Raw genomic sequence first — 6287 nt, 5'->3', positions numbered from 1 at the left:
TGGATGTCCTTACTGGAAAATCGTTTCAATGAACTCAAATGTGCATTATTCTGCAGTCAATGGTAAATAAGTTGTGTTGAATATACTCATGATACAAGTGAAATCTAGTGGAGTGAAGCCGTGAATGTTGATATGGTGATGACTTTCCCATCGCGTGAAATTTCACAAGCCCGGCTATCGATCATTGTGGTCGCACAGTGCTAAAGAGGCTCGATTTAATGTGCGATACAGAGACACAGTTGCTTATTTTATTGTGACATTACTGAGTGGAAAATACCCACATCAGGGGCGAATACTCGAAATGCATGTGAAATCTTCCGACATCAGAACTTGATAATCGTCATGATGGGATTGTCATGACTATTCCAATCACGGAACAACGCAGTAAGCAATCCTCTCGGCTATTTCGATAATGGAGTCGAACACGCCTGTTGCTACAAATTCATCCAACCATAAAACCAGAAGCCTGCCTTCTTCTATTTGGCGAGCATCGCGCATGCGCGTGTAATTCAATTTGATCAGCGTATGTAGCAATGGCGGAGGGACGAATTATCACAGTAATGGTTTAGTTCTTAATTGGAAACGTTAACAGCGTGGATTGTGAGATGTCTCTATCATGAGTACCGGAAGGGCAGGAAGTTTGGTATTTGAGTGCTATATTTAATAAACAGCAACAGTCTCGACTCTCGATCATCACGAACTGCTGATGCGATAGTGAATTCGACTATATGATTATAGTGACACGGCTGTAATATCAGCTATACAGACGAAATTGATCGACCCGCTGCTAATCGGTAACTCATGCAAGCCGATGGTAGTACATTTGATACTATATGATAATGTATTGATCATAGAAGTCTGATATATTGTGCTCTGTTGCATAATGTCTCGCCAGCAATAACTTGACATTTCATGTGCATCCTGTGACAAGTTTTACAAGGATTTCTTAGGACTGCAGGACCCAATCAGCAAACCAGATGCCGCATAAAGTAATGTACCGGTATTTTATAACATATCGGTATATACTGAATTTTGAAATGTTATGTAGGCTAATAGAAATGTGGAATGTTCCTTTATGGAATGTGAGATTGCTGAATTTGTGAATGCATGAAGATTGTAGCATCACATTAACATCCATTTTCGTATTTTTGTGTCCACAACAGTATATAACCATCTATAATAGCGTTAATAAAATAATTGAGGCTTTCAGTGAACATGAACATGTAAGAATTTATGGCAATATTGGTTTGTATTTAGGGTATTTTAGGAGCAACATTATAATAGTTTGTTAGCCCATCTTTAACCTCGCTCTAATCAAAGGATACTCCAACACTAAACCAATTATAAACTCTATAAACTTAACATGTTCATGGTCTGGTGCAGACGGGTTGTTGGCAATGTTACCGCAATATTGGCACGGCCTCCATGCATACTTTTATAGCTTGATTATAACTTTCGATATTAGTATATATACACGGAAACATTGCCTACATTGCAGCAGTATTAAAAAAGTAGGCTATGGATGGGCCCTAAGGAAGGCTGATTACTCGATGGTCATCTTGCCGTCGATAAGAAAACACAACCTTGTTATCAATGGTTTCTTACTATATATGGATGGGACATATCTGTGTTTGTGTATACAAAGTTACTTCATTTCTACCAGGAGACTAGATATTGAACAGGCAATGTTATGTAGTTCTAAACTTCAGAGGAAGGCGCCGCAGTGGTGCATTGTACATGGATCAAGATGTTGAATTATGTAAGTTGAAGTTACGAACTATATATGATGATTTATGATTGTTCAATAATTAGCAATTTATTACCCTGAAAAAAGTGCCATCGATGATGCGGGAATGTACTATTTACGGTGGTTCGCAATCGGGCTGCTAAAACGTGCTGGATGGAACTATGATTTTATTATAAAATGCATTCTTATAGTGGCATAGAGCGTGTAATTTCAGTAGGCTGTCTTGAAAATAGTCACATACTTGGCTCGAATCATAAGAATTGATACTCGTTCGAGATTTGAGTAACCATACCAATGTGCTCAGCCCTACTGATTAGTCATTATAGTGAGTAGAATGTGGGAATGGTCCAGCTTGAACTTCATTGTCTTTGTTATTTTTTACAGGATATTCTAGATTCCTGGCTTGGCTTCTTGACAAATGGCTTCACTACAAACATGATAATAATTTTGATTATTTAGATCGGCAATGTCTTCAATTGATAGTGTTCAACAACGCCAAGAACACTGTACAAAGAATGTCTTGATGACTGGAACCAAAAACGTTCGGAAGTACTACTGCCACATGGAACAAGCGTTGCTGTAAATCGGTGCTGTGTCATCCTCAGGAAAAAGTCGAAAGGTATAAAACATTGATTACACTTCATGGAAACCAGAGGCTATGTGAAAGTAATCATCTTTTGAACTGAAGTAGATGTAATGTTATGGATTTATACACACCTAGATTTAACAACTTTAAAGTTGCGTTAGATCTACCCGAAATGGAAGTAGATAATGCAGTTCTGGAAAGTATACAAATAATAAGTTTTAGAAAGTAGATTTGGTTGAGGTGTTGCGTAGGCCTTCTTAGCGTTTAATCATAGCTGGTGGTCAAAGTAATTATTGTTTGCACTGGAGTTGAAATAGTTGCAATTGCAACGCCTTGAATTTCTACTGCTGTACAATTAGCCATTTACCAAGCTTGTAAAATTCACTTCAAAATGAATTAAAAAGTTCTAAAAGAAAATTTTGTGCTCTATTCTATCCCAAGGGTTCTTAACCAGGGCCCGTAGACCCTTTCGTGGTACGAAGCACCACATCAGAGGGTACGGTATTCATCGTGTAATTTGACCTATATGCTGTGGTTCTCGTGCTATGCGCAATTTTATGTGAATTGACTATCTGATTTTAATGTAGGTACCATCAGAAATTGTGTTGAAAATAAATTGTGGGCTGCTAGAAATCTTTTAAGTAGCATGAAGGGTGCGATCGCTAAGGCTAAGAAACAATGCTATTACTATGGCTAAAGTTGTTATTGATATGTTCCAATAATAATCGAAGGCAACATCTAATTCTGAATTAATTTGACTTCGGTAATGACAGTAGCAACAGCCTACTTATCACGACTATATCAAAACCCGGATTAGGCTACATCGCTTAAATGCTCAAATACCAGATCAAATTTCAGTAGATTTTAAAATACCCTACAAAAAACTGTGACACGTCAAAGGTCCACCAACTGCAATATTATAACCCAGAGTTTGACGATGTCATGATGCATCATATTGCATTATCTCTATAACTCATTATTTTAACAAATTATGCCCAGCACAAAAATAATTTTATTGAAATATTCAAAACTGTGATTTTTTTTCGTGTCCAACGTGAATGATACAATAGTAAATTACATTCTCGAGATGTTTGTCGAATGCTTGTCTGCAAGCTCCCGTCAAATAAGGCCTACATGGAAATTATACATTGAATATCCTTATCTTGCTGCGTCGTCAAAATTCTGGAAAATGACCTGCGACCACATTTGAATTTGAAGCCTCTGCTCTATATGATGTAACAACATTAAGAACAAGGAAAAGTTGAAATATCTATCTCCTATGCGACTTCAAAGAAAATGAATACCGGCTCTACATCACATCGAAGAAAGTTTTTCAGATTTAAGATAATTCCTGTTTCATTGTACTTTGAGACAATACATTTGTCATCAGACTTTCTTCTGCAACTAAATCGCAGTCTACCATAAAATAAAATAACTCGGTATTTTACAGATGATTTGAAGTTGAGAAAAGTTATACTGACATTACATACCTTTGAATAATATCTTATGGCTGAAAACTAGCTGGGAATATCAGTATTTGTTCACGAATTGCAACCCAATGGCGCTTCTTCAATGTACGATCCAAAACAAGCCGATGTCAATGGTGCAACCAATACATGATTCCCATGAGCATGATAGACAGTTTGTGCAGAGTGAAATCATTATGCATGTGGCCTTTATGGGACTGCATTCAGGTACAATTTTGAAATCATGGCTATTTTATTGCAATATATCATCTCTACACGGCCGTTTTCAACTGATAACGTCACAAAAGCTATAAACCGGTGACGTGGTCAACATTGCATACCCAGTAGTAAGGAGAATTGCCCCGTGGATCTTTGGGGGGTTTTCGGGGATAGAAGATCAGTACGAAGATGACCAAAATTGCTCATAAAAGTGTTTTTATGTACTAAACCTTCATTTGGGTCACAAGCATCGAAGTTTCCTGACAATTTTTCAAATCTGAACAACCCTAGTAGACATGGTAGTATCGTCATAAATTATCACTCAGCACAAGTAGAAGTAGCGGTAGCGGATAACAAGACATATCACAATCATAGGCGCCGAACCTGGGCATGCAAGGCATGCCAGGCATGCCTAGACATTTTTTTAGGCATGCGGCATGCCTAGAATTCGGTTTGGCATGAATCGGCATAAACCCCGATTGTGTTATTTAGAACGAATCGTAATGTATTTCCGTTTACGACGTTACCTGCTACCGCTTATGTGAGTGAGGTAACCCGTTGCGCGCGGCCAATTAGCTACAAGCGCGTTGCCAATTAACGAGATTTGTCTGTGCACAATGTAACGCGACGCGATCTCCCGCTGAGATGATCGCGAAATTGTGTCATTGATTGCCGTGCGCTCGGCAATCATCGTTTGGGACGCTTGCCTGCTTTATCGCGTCTCCGACAAGCCTAGTTTCACTTGCTTGAGCATGAAATCACATCAGCAGTAGGCCCGGTGCCATCGCTGCCTGCACTATCGCATCTGCATTGGCGCGCACGATATTATCGCTTGCCTACACACTCGCATCTGCAACAGGCCTAGTACGAAAGATATCATCGCTGGCCAACTATCACGTCTATAGCCGAGCATGCGCTGGCTCCCATCTCTCGAGCCTACCATGCGTTAGTTCCAATCTCTCGATGGCTTGGCGACAATGCCGTTAGGTGTTTGTTGGTTAGCGATTGTAATTAAAGAGCGACATCGCTGACCTGAATAACATCGAATGTCCGCAGACAGGTGCGATTGTGAGTGCGCCGTGCATGCGTAAGTGAATTCCGCTAATACCTAAACATAACCATCAGAAGATGTGTGTCAACTGTCAAGGCTTGAGTTGTAAAAGACGAGAAAGGTTTGAACAACCTGAAGTCCGTGCCATTATAGAACAGATTCCATAACAACTCTGACATTTTGCCTTGCGCAAATCGTCGCCGAGGTTACGTAATACGCGTTGATAAGCGGCGTATTTAATTGTTCGCTAGCGATCAGGAACTCGCTAAGTGACAGCACTTCCGGACTCGTTGACAAGCTTATCATACGCGCAAGTTTGTTAACACGAAGATATTGCATAATCGGCATTTATGCAGGCACTTAACTCTCATGAATTGATGCTATATTATCCCTAATTATCAATTCCGTCGGATCATGACGTCATTCCTTTGTGACGTCATCGAACTCGCATGCCTAAGGAAAATTAGCGTTCGGCGCCTATGATCACAATTAATGCACGAGGAAATAGAAATTGAAGCCCGGACGCAAATTCCAAATGATCTGCTGACATTGTTGTATATGTTTCAGGCAAATCAAAGACCAAGAAGAAAACTGTTGTTGCAACCACGTTTATTGCGAATACGCGCTCGCGCTCTTAACATGATGCGGTGCAAATGATGCATCGTTTTATCATATGCAATGTAAATTATTACTTATGATTGCTTCATGCTTTTCCCTGTTTTAGTTGTATTAGCAGTTGTACTTTTTCAAAGTCATGTGACACGTTTATTTCTAATTTCATGATGCACTTCAATTGAAATGTTTGTAATGGTAATATAAAATTGACTTAGAACTTGCTGTTATATACAAAATCCCACTGACACATTTATTCGTAGTGATTTCCTGATCGATTTTTCACGTAAGCCTGAACTTTGTTAACAAGTAATAGTTCATTAGTTAATGTTGTACTTGTATTTTGCAATTGTCGTTTTCCAGTAACCCAATATAAACAGTTCGTTAGTTTATATGATGTTGAATTCCATGTAATTGCACCAGGTGTGGAGGGGAGTCCTGATATGGTAGTCCCGAGGAATAGAACAGGTGGTAAATGACATATCCATAGGGAGTCACGTCACGTCCGCAGTAGGTCTGACGCATCCATAGGGAGTCAAGTCACGTTCACAGCAGATCCAATGAGTCCATATGGAGTCGCTTCACGTCCATAGTAGACCAACTCAG

At 39.4% G+C, this 6287-nt stretch overlaps 1 long non-coding RNA gene across 1 annotated transcript; it reads left to right on the top strand.

The window, feature by feature from the left end:
* The first annotated feature begins 888 nt into the window (after nt 1-888).
* On the top strand, nt 889-6073 carry LOC145454603 (uncharacterized). Its single transcript, XR_013920178.1, has 3 exons — nt 889-1759; nt 2207-2366; nt 5637-6073. It is a non-coding gene; the product is annotated as an uncharacterized LOC145454603 (long non-coding RNA).
* The last annotated feature ends 214 nt before the right edge of the window (nt 6074-6287 follow it).

Source organism: Botryllus schlosseri, chromosome 13 (genome assembly GCF_051294905.1).
Source record: "Botryllus schlosseri isolate E-star chromosome 13, Bs_hap1, whole genome shotgun sequence".
In the NCBI taxonomy this organism is placed as follows: domain Eukaryota; kingdom Metazoa; phylum Chordata; class Ascidiacea; order Stolidobranchia; family Styelidae; genus Botryllus; species Botryllus schlosseri.
This window is presented reverse-complemented; position numbering and strand designations above follow the sequence as displayed.